The following is a 16,066-nucleotide window of genomic DNA, read 5'->3' as shown; positions in this document are numbered from 1 at the left end:
TCTGTATATCCGAACAGGTGCTGGAATGTGGCGACTAGGGGATTATGTGACAGTAATAAAGATTATTATAGAACCACATGTCGAGGACCGATCTTGTCATTGGCAATTAATGAACTCCATGCAATCCAGGACTTCATGCAATCCAGTTGTTAGATACCGAAGTGTGCTATTTTTCAGAAGAAAGAGATGTCTACTTGGCAATCATCAAGTCATGTCATCTGCTGTGCTTCTTTGCTGCCAAGTGAATGTTAGAGAAATATTAAATAATAAAACATTCATACTGGGATATGGTAGGAGCAAAAATAAATTCCATTCATTCAATTTAGAAGCCCTAGTTTTAGTTTGCTGGATGATGTGTTAAGACTGCAGGTCCTTGCTGTCGTTCCATTTCTGGTGCAAGGGTATGATGACAGAAAGAGAAGTTTCCATGGGCAATTTTCAATGGAAAACTGGAAGATTATAAATGCAATTTTGTGACTTTGCATTGGGAACTGAATGATATCTGGTCAAGTTAATTGGTTCTGAGCGCACTATGTGCTTCACCAAAAGGTCTGGAAAGTCATAAAACAACTAGTAAAAAGTTTAAAATTTGTATATCTGCTTTACATTTCAAATTTCTTAGCTGTTGTACTTGCTACGGGCAGCACGGTAGCACAGTGCTTAGCATGGTTGTTTCACAGCACTAGGGTCCCAGGTTCGATTCCCGGCTTGGATCACTGTCTGTGCGGAGTCTGCACGTTCTCCCCATGTTTCCTCTGGGTGCTCCGGTTTCCTTCCACAGTCCAAAGATGTGCAGGTTAGGTGGATTGGCCAAGCTAAATTGCCCTTGGTGTCCAATAAGGTTAAGTGGGGTTACTAGGGTTACCGGGATGGAGTGGAGATGTGGGGCTTAAGTGGGGTATGTGGTGATATGCATCACTGTAAATGCACAAGGGGTTAATGTAGAAACACTAGAACTAAATAAACACTAGAGGGAGCACCAGAGACATCATGACACACAGACATTCAACCAGTAGGTCAGTAAGATAGGACACAACCAATGGGCAGTCAAGACACACCCAGAGGTGGCACTACCACAAGGGGGCTACCCATATAAAAGGACAGGAAACACATGCTCTTTCTCTTTCCATAGGCGACATTCAGAGACACAGGGACAGATCAGGAAGCATCACACCCACCGCATGGATTAGAGCAGACTGGTTAGTTAGATTGAGTTACTATAGTAAGATAGCAGGAGAGTCGAACCCAAGTAGGAGAATTGTTAATAGTTTAATAAATGTGTTAAACCTATCTCCAAGTCTGAACCTTCCTTTGTCGGAGTATACATCAAGGAAGCAGCTTATACCCCCGCCGGGGCTACCATGACAGCGGTGGCTGGCGGGCCTGTACTGAGGGAGATGGAGGCAGGCGCGGCTTCCAAATGGAGATAACCCAGTTTAAAAAAAAAACAAAACAGCTCCAGTGCAACTGGTGCACTCACCCCGACCCCTTATCTAGCTATATAACAAACAAAAAAATAGAACCACAAACATGGCGGATCAGGACAACACATCATCTGATAAGCCGTTTGTTGGGGAGATCAAAAGTGGGCTGAAACCCTCCATGAAGATGAGCATCACTGGGATGGTTCATTCACACCCCAACAGCGTTGTACTAAGTCTCATCAGCAACCCTTTGGAACCAGAGACAGATGTAGGCCTCGAAGTGACCATTAACTTCCGGGATCGCTCGGTTGTACGGAATGCCAAAGTTTCAGGCAAATGGGGAAAAGAAGAGAAAATTATCCCCCATTTCCCTTTCACAGCTCTGCAGCACTTCAAGATGGAAATTCTATGAACACCAGCAATTCCGGGTCCAGGTGGATGGGCAGCGGCTTTTTGATTTCACACATCGCGTTCAACAACTACAAAAACTAACTGCTTTGAAAATTCCAGGTGATGTTCGACTGACAAAAGTAGTTTGACTTTTTGTAATAATAGTTCTCGAATGCCTACGGCGCTGAGGACCCGGGTTCGAATCCCGGCCCTGGGTCACTGTCCGTGTGGAGTTTGCACATTCTCCCTGTGTCTGCGTGGGTTTCACCCCCACAATCCAAAAGATGTGCAGGATAGGTAGATTGGCCACTCTAAATTGTCCCTTAATTGGAAAAAATAATTGGGTACTCTAAATTTAAAAAAAAAATAGTTCTCAAGAAAAGGCAACTTAAGAAGCAGCTCTGTTAGGTATTTTAAAATCTGCAGACTGATCCTGCACCAACTGGTCTTCCGGGCAGCAGCATAAAGTTTTGCAAACATTGGAAAAGTGTGCTTTTAAAAAAAGGTTAGCAGCATTTGTTCAAGACGGTTCTGTGGACTGAGCTTTTTCAACAATTGAATTTGATTTTTACATTGCAGCAGCAAATTGGACATAGTTAAGAGCTTTCTCCTTTTTGTAATTAAATATTTTGGATGTTCTGGAAAAAAAAAAGGAAGCGGCTTCTGCTACATGAAGAAGCATAACAACAGGTTACTCATTCCAAGGGCCAGTGCAGACGGGACGGCCTCCTTCTACACTGTAAATTCTATGTTTAAGCTAACAGAATGTTTCAGTGACCGAGATGCTCATTAACAAGTGTAGTTGCAGGATCTGACCACCAGCTGGCACTGTGCCTTCAGAAAGTGCTCAAGTGTTGTTGGGAAACTACTGTATTTTCATTCGCCATTTTTCTCAGTAGCTTAAATTCTTCAAAACTAATATTAAAAACATTTGAACAGGTTTTAAACGTGTGCACTAAATTATCCAAGGAAGCTTTTATTGACTGCCTCGGACCCTCCCGAGCCTGCACTTTGCAGTTCACATTTTTAACCCAAGCTGCGAGTTGAATTCGGGTCGTGCTAAGCTGTTGAATCCACTTCCTGAGAATGGAATTTTGACAACAATAGCAAAAATGATTGATTATTTTAGATGTGCTTTTTGATCAAAAAAACTCTTCATTTACCTGTTTGCTTATAATGTGAGCTATAGTCTCCTATTAACATACAGCAATCGGGTGGTATTATGTGCTACTTCCCAGTCTGCTGCAGCACGGGTGGCAAAAGAACCCTGGATCCAACTGCTGGCAAATTGGCCTGATTGGCACGTTAGTTCATGGGAGAAGCAAAGCTCTGCCTTGGTAGTTGATGATACTGATATTTTACAGGGCCACATCAGAATTCTGTTTTAAATGTACAAGCCGATTTCCAGAGAGTTTGGATATGGATTCAAAACGGGCCAAAAGGCTTCTAGTTGTGCCGTTTTCATTCTTTGTTCATGTGTAACAACTGGTTAAATAGGAGAGTCGTGGTGGGCCAAGTATGATGCCATTGATACTCTTTCACAGTAAAATTGCCTTTGCCAGTGCACTAACTTAATAAGTCGTAGACAATGCAGATCTCTACTTTGTTTTGATACATTGACCTCTGGGCAAATTCTAATTGCTTTGTTATTCTTTTCTTCTGAATGTTCATGTTCCAGGTAGTTGAGCACTAGCCCTGTTACACGATAGATATTATCTCTCTGTCTACTGTATCACATTAACGAAGGCTGTGTGAGACCTTGTTTTGGGATGTGGATATTTCTGGCATTTTCCGAAGAGAGGTGTGTGATGGGCATTATCCTTAATGCTGCAGTCCCTGTGGTGGCATTGTTCTTATGGGAACTCAGTAAGGAATGTTCCATGTTTTATTATTTTGAGATATAGGTGCCACTGGCACAGTCAGGATATATTGCCCATCCTGTTACCGTTGAAATGCTGTCCTCCTTGAACCTCTGCAGTGGCGTGTGGTGATGTTGCTTCAGAGTGCTGTTGGGTGGGGAGTTTTAGAACCATAGACAAGTGACAGCACAGATGGAGGACATTCGGCCCATCTTGTCCATGCCAGCCTGAAGACACCCATTCTAATCCCGCCTTCCTGTACACCGTTCCATAGCCCTGTATCTTGCAGCATTTAAGGTACAGATCCAGGTATCTTAAGAATTTAGGGCCTCTCTGCCTCCACCACCAACTGGGGCAGCGAATTCCAGACTCTGGTTACCCTTTCTGGCATCTTGAGATCCAGTGTCGATGGAAGGAATAGCGATTGCAACCCCCAATAGAGAATATTGAAGTAACAGTTCTCCCGTGTGCCTGCTGCTCTTGTGCTTCCAGGTGGTGGAGGATGCAGGCTTGGGAGGTGGTGTCAATGAAGTCTTTGGCAAGTTACTGCACTGCATCCCTTCGATTGCACACACTTGTGACTGAGTTGGAGTAGTTGGGTTGTTGATCAATGCCAGGTTTTTGGCCCACTGATGAACTCTTTGTTTCTATAAGTTGTGCTGCATGGAGGAGAACCTGCTGGTAATGGTCCCATGATGTTGCTACACTTGCCCTTGTAGCTCCTTCCCTGGGTGGTGTGGCAACGTGATGCTATGTGAAAGAATGTTATTCGGCCTACAGCTGGAATGTTATGAATGGGGGTTATGTACCTGGAGGGGGTGGCCTTTCGAATATACATTTCAATAAAGACATTTCCACGAAATACGAAAAATATAAGTAATAAATTGATCTGACTATTCTAACAAAACTTGTATTCGCCCAAGTGTGAAGCCTTGTCTCGTTGTGGGGAATGGAGGAGTTGTGGTTCAGGATTTACTGGAGATTGGGAGGACTCCTTTTTAAATTTTTTTGGAGGGTTATTGGAAGGATTTTTGTAAAGACTATTGGTTCTCATTGCAGCATCCTTTTTGAATTGTTCTTTGCAATGGAGCTTTTGAAGATTTTCTCATGACAGCTGCATTTTATTTCTATGCAGAGCTCCATGTTGCTGTTGACTGCTTTGTTAATGCTTTTGATCACTATGGAACTAGGTTTTCTGCCAGGGTCATAGAATCCCAACAGAGCAGAAGGAGCCCATTCGGCCCATCAAGTCTGCACAGATCCTCTGTAAGAGCACCCTACCTAGGCCCACTGCCCCCGAACTATCCCCGTAACCCCACCTAACCTGCACATCTTTGGACTGTGGGAGGCAGCCCACACAGGCACAGGGAGAATGTGCAAACTCTACCTAAGGCCGGAATTGAAACTGGGTCCCTGGTGCCTTAGGGCAGCCATGCTAACTACTGTTGTGCCCTTTTGGTCATCAAGGAAGGACATTGCATTATCAAGCTTTTTAAAGTTTTGAACTAAATTGAGATCAATGTATTTGGTTGTTATTGCCCATCATCCCCCCCCTCTTTTATAGCCCCCTGTTCCATTTTTATCAGCTCCGTGGTAAATTATGCCTCAGCATGGGAGGTGTGTTTTTGGATCATCCTATGAGTAACTATCTAATTTGCTGGCCCGTTTCTACAGTCATCTTTTGGATTTTCTCAGTTGGTTCCTCCAAACTATGGATCGAACACAATCTGGTCACAACTCCCTCCACACGCCGTTCATTCATATCGGACGAGTTACCCTCCCTTCCAAGCCACACGTTCTCAATGGGCTTAACAATATTCCAACTTTTCCAAAATTCCTTTCAACTAGGAGCACCACCTTCAGTTTTGTCTTTGCAAAGTTCTTTGCTCATAGGTCTTGAGCATTGTCCTTGATCCATAGGCTGAAAATTCAAGGCGGTTTGATGACCTCGGTGGCATGGGGTGGCCAGGAGTAGCAATCCTTTGTTGCCAAGATTATTTGCTGAACAATAATCCTTGACCGCTGGAAAATTAAGTGGGATGTAAACCGATTCTCAAAAAATTGTTGAGTTACCCATGTCTTGTTGTCTCCCCACACACCAGGTTGCTTGTTCTTTGAACGGCCCTTCAGTGCCCTGGGTGTTTGAAAATGGTACACAAGCGGCAACTTCACTTTAAAACCACTTGCTGCATTTGTTGCTGCATTTCAACTTTTGCTGCTTGACATGTTCCCTTTTTTCCCCTCTTGGGAGTATCTGTCCTGGAATACAGCATTTTCCAGAATAAATGAAGAGTGTACCTACCTGCCTCAATGGTCTCATGAGCAGCTTAACCCCTTCATTAAAACATTATCATGGGCACTGACGTTATCATCGGCACTACACTATGCAAGTAGGCATGTGTTTCTTTTCTGTACCTTGCAAATCACCTCAATTATACTTTCATTGTATTTCTTAAGATCATTGTGCAGCTTTTTCTCGAATGAGCATTAAACCAGGGGGCGTGCGTGGTTGAGTTTAATGTTCAATCTAAATGGTTAGCAGTCTTTTCAATGTCCATCATAATTCCACTCTGATCATTTCTGCTGAATCAAACCGCAGCCAGTGTTATCATAGAATCATAGAACTTAAAGTGCAGAAGGAGGCCATTTGGCCCCTCAAGTCTTCACTGGCCCTTTGGAAGAGCGCCCACACCTCCACCCTATCCCCACACCTCAAACCTAGATAAAGATAGTTTTTTTTGAAGGATAAAGGGTTATGGTGTTTGGGCAGGAAAGTGGAGCTGAGTCCACAAAAGATCAGCCATGATTTCTTTGATGGCGGAGCAAGCTCGAGGGGCCGGATGGCCTACTCTTGCTCCTAGTTCTTATGTTCTTGTGTCCTATCTCCACACCTCCGCCCTATCCTTGTAACCCCACCTAACCTTTTTTATTACATTAAGGGCAATTTAGCATGGCCAATCCACCTAACCTTCACATTTTTGGACTCTGGGCGGAAACCGGAGCACCTGGAGGAAACCCACGCAGACACTGAGAACGTGCAGACTCTGCGCAGACAGTGACCCAAGCCGGGAATCGAACCTGGGACCTTGGAGCTGTGAAGCAACTGTGCTAACCATTGTGCTATTGTGCTGCCCCTAGCTTACCTTTCATCACAGCAACAGAGGATGCTGGAAAAGCGCAGCAGGTCTGGCAGCACCTGGAGGGAGAGAAAGCAGAGTTAACGTTTGAGTCCATTTGGCTCTTCATCAGAACTAAAGAGAGGGAGAAGCTGTGTTGGATATCAAACCATCAAACTGTGGCTGTGAGAGGTTGCAACATGATGCAGCAACGTTAAGAACCGAAGACAGCTGGCCTGGTGTGGGAGGGTGAGGGGAGTTTGTTTTGTGGCAATACATGTATGGAATCTGTTTAGACATGCACAAAGGTCACAGTCAGAAATGGCTGAACTTTAACTCGCCACCAGCTGGCCCACGGGGCCCCGGGATGCCACCCCCCTCCTATGCCAAGAAATGCCATAATATTTTCACCGTTCCCAATCTGAGTCATTTGAGTGATGAGAAAGTGCAATCTGACTCAATCCTGTGCGTGTGTGTGCGTGTGTGTGCGTGTGTGTGCGTGTGTGTGTGTGTGTGTGTGTGTGCTCAGCCACACCTTGTCACCGTCTGAAAATAAACATTTTCAAAACTAGACCTGATAATAGTGATACTTGTGAAATGGATAGATGTGTTGATCTCACAGGATAGGATGTCATGCCTGATTGTGTTCAAGAGGGGGAGGTGAGCAAACGTAAAGCTGTTTCTCATGGAGACGGAGAATAGAGATAGTTCTATGATAAATATTGTCACCACCAAGTGGATGGTCTTTATGTGGAGGAAAATGCCCGGCCATTGTGCAAACATTTTTTTTTTTAGATTTGAACCAGCAGGTTCTCCTCCATGCAGCACAATCTGTAAACGAGAGTTGGATGGGTTCTACGATCAGGGTAATCCACATCGATTGTTGCCGAATTTCAAAATTACCCAAAATGAGTCTTGGATTGAGTTTGCTTTCAATTTTCTAAACATTTGATAGAACAGTATTGGGAAATACCTGGAAGCATATTGGCTGGCCCACCTGCATTATCCACCATGCCATCCGTCTCCACGCTGGATGCCAAAATTCATGTCCTTTTGTCATCCATGTTGATTGCATGGTTGTTACTGACATCAAGTCTTCAATGTGTCAAAACTTCAGAAATCTCTGTGATAGTTAAAGTGGCGCTTGCAAGCATCAACATGAGACTGCAACAACCCCATCAAGCTCTAAGTTTCTTGCTCTGTTTGAGTGCACTGATGGGCCCTTCGGCATTCTCTTTGCTCTTCACCTGAGCATTCAACACCACACCTGGGCAATCCTCAAGATGTATTCGGCCATCTAGGGGCATCAACGAATTACAACATCACCTCACTTATTCTGCTCTTTAAAAAAAAAAAAAAATTAGTTTCAAATACAGACAACAAATAATACCTGAAAATAAACATGCCAGACACAGTTTTCAAAATCCCCCTTCCACCTCTAAACCCTGCCTCCCCACCTGTGATGAACAGGTCTTCAAACACACACAGAAACGGCCTCCACCATACAGAAGACCCCTCCTCCGACCCCCTACGTTTGAACAATGCTACAGCCAAGCTTTCCACAAAAGCCAGGAAAAAGTTGAAGAATCTTGGAATCACTATCACTCCAGTGACTTACCAAGGCCTGGAGGCCAATCTGCCCTTGGTTGCCATGGAACGGCATAAACCTAGTCTGATGGGTAGAAACTGGTTACAGAAGATTAAGCTCAATTGGCTGGAAATTTTCAAAATATCCAATGATGTCCTAAGGAGGTATGAAGGAGTACCTCCATGAACTGGGCTGGTCAATGATGTCAAAACCAAAATGTCCATCCGGATTCAATACCCACGTTCTTCAGAGCTGGACCAATGCCATGTGGACTGCACCAGAAAGTTGAAGCAGAGTTGAAATGATTGGAGATGCTGGGCATGATTGAGCTGGTCCAGTTTTCCAGTGGGAGGTGCCAACATTCCCTGTTCTCAAACCAGATTGTTTAAGAAGAATTTGTGGGACTACAAACTAACCATAAATCAGGCTGCCGAGGTTGATGGGTATCTGATTCCCCAGATTGAGGACCTCAACGCTAAGCTGGCAAGGAGGCCTTACCTTTTCAAAATTGGACCTTAGTCACACCCACATGGAACTAGAATTGGAAGAAGAATCGCCGACATTTGCTGCAACAGGGGTGGTACCGCAGTGGTTAGCACTGCTGCCTCACAGCGCTGAGGTCCCAGGTTCGATGCCGGCCCCAGGTCACTGTCCGTACATGTTCTCCGTACGTGTGCTTGGTCTCTCTCCTACAACCCAAAGATGTTCATGGTAGGTGGATTGGCCTCACAAAATTGCCCCTTAATTGTAAAAAGAAAATAAGTTTGCTGCAATAAATATCCATGAGAACCTCTTAGTACAAAAGACTACCTTGTGACATTGTTTCTGGTGTACAATGGAAAATGTCCTCCATCAAATTAGACAATCAGCATGGGAATTCCCTGATGTGTTAGTCATTGGCATTACCCCCGAGGAACACACATCCAGCGTGGACAAAGTATTCTAGAGGTTTCAGGACATGGGGTCCACCTCAAACCCAAAACATGTACTTTCCAAGCCTTGGAAGTGACCTATCTAGAATTTTACTTTGATGCAACAGGGTTGCATCCCCTGGAAGAAAAGTTTTATATGACAAGTCCCCAAACCAAAAATTATCTGAGCCCATTCCTTCCTTGGTATGGTAAATTATTATGGAAGATTCATTTTGAATTTTGCCGCAACATTGGCATCATTATACCAGCTATAGGAAGCATCAGCGATGGCAATGGAGGGAGCGCCAAGACGAAGCCTTTTCAGTTGTGAAGCAAACATTGCTGTCCTCGAACCTTTTTGTACGTTTGATCATGCTGACGTGGATTTCCCATGCGGTATAGGGGATGGTTCAGGACGCCCTATCATTTGCCTCGGACCTTTTTCAGAAACAGAAATGAACCATGCTTGGATCTGGGAGGAGGGTTCAGCAGTGTATACGGTGTGAAGAAATTCCTCCAATATGTGTATGGATGACAGTTTGACATACTGACCGACCATAAACCATTACAGGGTCGGAAGACCAGCCCATACTGCCCATAGTCTCAGCAAGGGTACAAAGTTGGTCCTTGCTGCTGGTAGCCTACTACTGTGCTCAGCAGCACCGGCCTGGCATGCAAATTGCCAATGTGGATGCATTAAGTCACCTACCCTCACCAAAGAGCATTCCAGTACCACCCAGTACCCCAGGAGATCATACTAGCTTTGAACTTCCTGGACATTCTGCCAGTGTCCGCCAGACAGATTTGTATTTGGACCCAGAGACCCTTACAATCAAAGGTAAAAAACACTACAGACTGGGTGGCACTATGAGAAATCTGAGCAACTAAGGCCCTACTTCACGCATCAGGGCAAGTTGACCTGCATAATTCGGTGGGGATCACGGGTGGCTATTCTGCCTCCACTCAGAGGGCCCCTCCAATAGGAGTTAGGTAGCCCACCCAGGGCCAGCAAAGATGAAGCGGCTGGCTACATCTGGTGGCCAGGCATACAAAAAGCCATTAAAGAATTGGTGCAGCAGTTGTCACCCTGGCCAAATGCCGCAGTCTTTACCTCGATCCACTACTCTTTTTATCCTTGGGAATGGTTAGATTGCCCAGGGACTCAGCACCACGTTGACTTCAAGTGCCCTTTTATGGGCAAGTTTTTTTTTAGCCCTAGAGGATGCCCACTCTAATTGGCTATCGGTTCAAGAGATGGGGACCATGCCCTTGGCCATGGTGGATGCCTTGAGCTGGGTGCTTGCCATTCATGTACTTCTTGAATCAATCGTCTTGGACACACAAGGTCGTCCCTGGACCACCTAGCATCTAACTTATTGGCTGAGAGGGCTGTTTGGATCTTCAAGAATGCAATTGGAAAGCAATCTGATGAACTACTTCGCCAGCGGGTGGCTTTTTTTGTTGTTCTACAATTCAATCCCCAACTCCACCGTGGGGGCCATGTGCTAGGGCTGTGACCTAGAGATCACTGGGCCACTTGACTTTTTAATGGACTCCCTTTCCCCTGTGGTGCCTTATACTATTTGTCAACTCTGTAGATAGCTTTTTGGAGTAGTCAGGGTCGTGAGGGGGGAGGGATGTGTTTGTGCAGCCCTTTAAAGGGGTGTGGCCCAATTGCATGGGTGTGCGCGAAGCTTGGCCAATAGGGGGGGGGGGGGTTTGCGTGGGTCCCTGGGAGGAGGACCCCAGAACCGAAGTGTTAAGACCTGTTCTGTGCCTGTTCGTTTACTGCCTGTGCCCTTCATCAATTAGCCCCTTTGTTGGCTACTGTAAACCTCCAGGGTATGTCTTGAATCACCACAGTTTGCAATGCTGAATAAATGAAAAGAATCTGCCTTTTCACATTTCCTGTGAAAAAGGACATAAAATGTAGACACTTGGTGCAAAATCCTGCATCATATTTGTTTTTTGCTTGATCGATTAATCTGCACTTGAAGTGGTAAACTTTAGCAAAAAGGAAGAGGGTATGCGCTCAGCCTAAAGGTGTCCAGATCATGCTTTTCCTGTTACTCTGAGCTCAACAGCACTCTGGAGTCCTGCGTGTTTTTCTTTTCTCCCTCAAGCTCGAGTGTGAATGTATTTCACAGCAGAATGACTTTTGCACAAAACCAATATCAGGATTTTTGCTCGAGGCCAATCTCTCTCAAATAACTTTTTGCACTGTACAAATTTGTATATTGTGTGCCCATATATCCTTTATTTCTGGTGTTCTGCACCTGGGTGATGTGTACATAATTTTGTTGCTTTATTAAGTTAGTATGAAGCATATACTCTCTGATGTACAAATGTTACATGCTCGAGATGTAGCTTCATTCCACACATATCCTCCCTATATGGATGCAAAACTTGTACGATATTTGTAGTTTATGGCATAGAATTGATGTTTCTTGGATGTTCACACTTTTGGCATTTTGGAGAACGTTGCCCCACTTGGTTTTGCTGCGTCAGTCATGGACCAGTGACCGGACTTGTGTGTCTGAATTAATCAGAAGATCCTAGGGTGAAATCCAACTCCTGAGACACAATGTTGAGGCTGACACTCAATTGAGTGCTGAGGGAGATATTAAACAATTATATGGACGCTCCCCAGCCTCTGGACAGGTTGGGAGAAAAACTTGAGCTTCTGGAGTTATTTTGAAGAAATATTTCTAATGGTCTTTTTGCTCCAATATGTTTGCTAAGTAGATGCGATGACTGTGTAATTACTTGGGGAAGAGTGGGAGGGCTTCAGTTTCTTATGCACAATTAATGAATTAATTAAAGCTTATCTGTTCCAGCATGCAGAACAGGAACCTGGATCCCATAAGAAAACTACTGCTCCTTGGTAATTCATGATTAAATAAAAGACTAGTAATAAACATCATTGACAAAGTTATGTCACAAAAGATAAACAACATGGTTAATTATTTTTTTCTATTTTCAATTATTTGCACCTACAGGGCTTTTCGTAGGTTATCCCTGAAGTTGTGCTTGATTTGAATTGCAGGCTTTGTGGCACGGTGGCGCAGTGGTTCGCACTGCTGCCTCACGGCGCCGAGGACCCAGGTTCGATCCCGGCCCCGGGTCACTGTCCCATGTGGAGCTTGCACATTCTCCCCGTGTCTGCATGGGTCTCACCCCCCACAACTCAAAAGATGTGCAGGGTAGGTGGATTGGCCACGCTAAATTGCCCCCTAATTGGAAACAAAATAGCAGACGTTGTAAACTTGACCAGAGTCCACTTCTAAAGCCGTATTGTTGGCTTGGAATCTTTAAAAAAAATAATAACAATTGGAAAGGGGTGTGAAGTCATGGGTACTACATGCAAGCAAGTTTATTAAGTATTTTAAGTATAAATCTAGAAAGGGTGATCTTTCAGAACGTTTGTAAAGAACAATGGTTTATGGTTGAACGATTTTCTGTGTAAGAAGCTTTATGTGCACTGATAGAGATTTTGAAGAAGCACTGATAGAGATTTTGAAGAAGCAACTTGGTGAGTCCGCGAGCGCAATTGTCGTGCTCTAATGAAATCAACCAATGTAGAATTAAACTAGCACAGCCCAATTTGTAAGCTTGTTACTCCATTGTCTTAAAGCACCTGAGAGAATGGAAGAGCTTATTTCCTTCCTTGTTATTGGCAGCACTATGTGACCACAATTGAATATTACCTCTGGCCTCTTTTTCACCATCTTTGTATACACGTGATTTGATTTGCAGAGCAGGAAAGGCCTTGGGGCAGGTGTTGCTCTGTGACTATAACCTGCCCCATTGCACCATGACTATAACATGTGGGAGCTTGTGGAAAGCATTGCAACCCCAAACATGCATATCTGTAGTAAGTGTCTGCAGGAGTCCAAGTTGCAGACATTGGGGAAGGACAAGAGTTACCTGGATTCTTTATTCCAGGAAGAAGTCACACTCCTTGGGTGAAGTTCAACTTCAGAGTTGGTCTATGGTTGGAGATGGGAGGTGTGTGACTGCGAGTCGGGCAGGTATGGGGTCCTAGATGTAATGACTGAGGAGATTCAGCCCTTGACTTTGGTGAACAGCAGGTACGTGCTATTTGCTACCCGTGTGAATGAGAACAAGGACTTGGGGGGGAGGATGTGAAAACAGACCGTCGCACCTTGGGATGGGGGAGGAATGTGGTTGTGATAGAGGATGGAGACAGCACGGTGGCGCAGTAGGTTAGCCCTACAGCCTCATGGCGCCGAGGTACCAGGTTCGATCCCGGCTCTCGGTTACTGTCCGTGTGGGACATTCTCCCCGTGTTGGCGTGGGTTTCGCTCCCACAACCCAAAGATGTGCAGGCTGGGTGGATTGGCCACGCTAAATTGCCCTTTAATTGGAAAAAAATAATTGGGTACACTAAATTTATTTTAAAAAGTGATAGAGGATGGTATAGTCAGTGATAGGACTTTCACCTCCCAGCTGTAGATTTTTGTTCATGGCTTCACCTGAGTGAGGCTGTCAAACTGAATAAAACTGTCCTGTCGTTCAGTCCAGGTGTTTCTGATGTACAAGGGAGCTGGTTTTTGCTACCATGAAAATATTTAATGGTCAGTTGCTCCATGCTGTGCATCCGTAGGGCTGTGTGACTAAGCCTAAAGAAGATTACCCAAGAGAGAATGAGAGGGGTTTCACAAGAAATGGTGTCCATTCATGCCTCACTTTAAGGAATTGGCCTCTGTCAGCAGCTAAAGGGGGGATAGTAAGTTAGCTGATTGTTTTCGGGTTGCGGGAGAGATTGTTAAATGCCAGTTAAATATGTGTATTGCAATTATGTAAAATTTGAAAAAGCAAATAAAAATATTTATTTAAAAAATATTTAGCCCATGCACAAAAAAAGAAGTCACTTGCTTCACTAAACTGGGCTGGAATTAGGTCCATGGTCCAGAAGTGGAAGAATGACGTTGGACCTTGTACCAATCAATCAGCTTCTGTCCGTTTGATTACTGTATCAACATTGCCTCTTTTTTTTGCACAACTCCCTAACAAATCATCCTAATGTGAATGATACTTGCAATGGTAGCTTTAGATCTGAAGCCTTGGCTGTCTTGGTGATTAAATTCTCTGCTGTCCAGCACAACACAACACAACACAAGACTAGGTGAGGGAGAATATATTTAATCGCTACTGTTATCTTAAGGAAGGACTGATTCATGTCCTGCCTCTTCCAATTACTGCATCAACGTCACCGTCACCACCACATTATATTTGCAGTATGTAATTGTGAAGAGGAAATTTGGCCGATGTGTCATTTAGCTTTCAAAATCATTTCAACAACTGTGACTAATCTTTATATTTTTAGGACCACTTCACAGCTGTTGTGTAGTCCAAAAGGTCTTGGCAAGGATTTATCTGCAGTTAGAACAAGTGAGATAACACTTTGAGCTCCAGAAGGTTTCACTGTTAACAATCATCACTATTGTGATGGATGACAGAGTAGTTCTGCTAAGATTGTTATTTGAATATGAAGGGCTGAAAGTTTGGGCATTCTACCGAATCATTCAACGTTTCAATTAGGTTTTTCAACGAGGTGCTTAACTTGTTCACAAATCCTGCCCTCAATCTTTTATTTTTTTTAATGTAGTAGAATTGTGAGTTTGTTCCATTTGTAGAAAGGTCAATGATAAAATATAGAATACGGCCATTTGTCCCACTGTGCCCATGTTAGCTCTTTTCAAAAGAGCTCTTCAATTAGTTCCACCCACTTGCTCTTCGGTAGCCCAGCAAAAGTTTCCTTGTTGAAGAATACAACAAATTATATTTTGAAAGTTAAATGTTGAAATTCCTTTTACTACCTTTGTAATCGGGGAGTTCTTGATCACAAACTCGTGGCTCTAAAATTTGTCTATTCCTCTATCCTCTGGTTCTTTTACCAATTGTGTTAAATTTGTGTACTCTGGCTACTGCCGATCCTGTCTGATAAAGGTTCCTCATTATTTACTCAATCAAAATGTCATAGTTTTGAACTCTCCTAATTAAATCTAATTAAATGTTTCCTTGCGCTCCAAAGTGAACTATCCTAGCTCATCATAATACCTCCATCCCTGGTGGCATTCTCTATTAAATTTGTTGTTTCCTCTCCATCCTGAGGTCTGGTACCCAGAGTTGGACCCACTGCCCCTGCTGAGTTCTAAAGGCTAAGCATAGCGTTGTCACAGCGATGGAATTGACACCTTTGTTCCTTTTCTTTGAGCAGAAATAACATTTGTTGTGTTAACTGCACTTTCAATATTCCAGCTATTTAGACTTTGGCCCTTTTTTTGTTTGACACATTTCTGCAAGAGTTGATTTGATCAACTGCACCCTCACGCCCCTCATTAAAAAAAACATTTTCTTTCTCTCCCCCTCTCCTTCTCCCTCTTCCCCCTCTTTCCCCCCCCCCTCTCTCCCTCTCTCCCTGACTTTTTCCCCATGAATCACCCTCCGCTCCATCCCTTTACACTTGAAATTATGATCCTTGGATAACTCTGGGTTGTGTGAGGAAGGGATCCAGTTGTATAATCTTTATTATTGTCACAAGTAGGCGTCACAATAAAGTCACTGCGAAAATCTCCTAGTCGCCACACTCCGGCGCCTGTTCGGGTACACTGAATGTCCAATTCACCTAACCGCACGTCTTTTGGGACTTGTGGGAGGAAACTGGACCACCCAGAGAAAATCCACACAGACACGGGGAGAACATGCAAACTCCGCACAGGCAGTGACCCAAACCGGGAATCGAACCTGTGAC

General features: G+C 44.1%; 1 protein-coding gene and 1 pseudogene across 2 annotated transcripts in view; both read left to right on the top strand.

The window, feature by feature from the left end:
* Positions 1-16,066, top strand: part of LOC119965868 (solute carrier family 12 member 7-like) — a 320,909-nt gene that overhangs the window by 23,883 nt on the left and 280,960 nt on the right. The window lies entirely within an intron of this gene.
* Positions 1,467-1,963, top strand: LOC119965869 (annotated as a pseudogene).

This window comes from Scyliorhinus canicula, chromosome 5 (genome assembly GCF_902713615.1).
Source record: "Scyliorhinus canicula chromosome 5, sScyCan1.1, whole genome shotgun sequence".
NCBI classification, from domain to species: domain Eukaryota; kingdom Metazoa; phylum Chordata; class Chondrichthyes; order Carcharhiniformes; family Scyliorhinidae; genus Scyliorhinus; species Scyliorhinus canicula.
The sequence above is the reverse complement of the archived record's forward strand: the minus strand, read 5'-3'. Positions and strand labels throughout refer to the sequence as shown.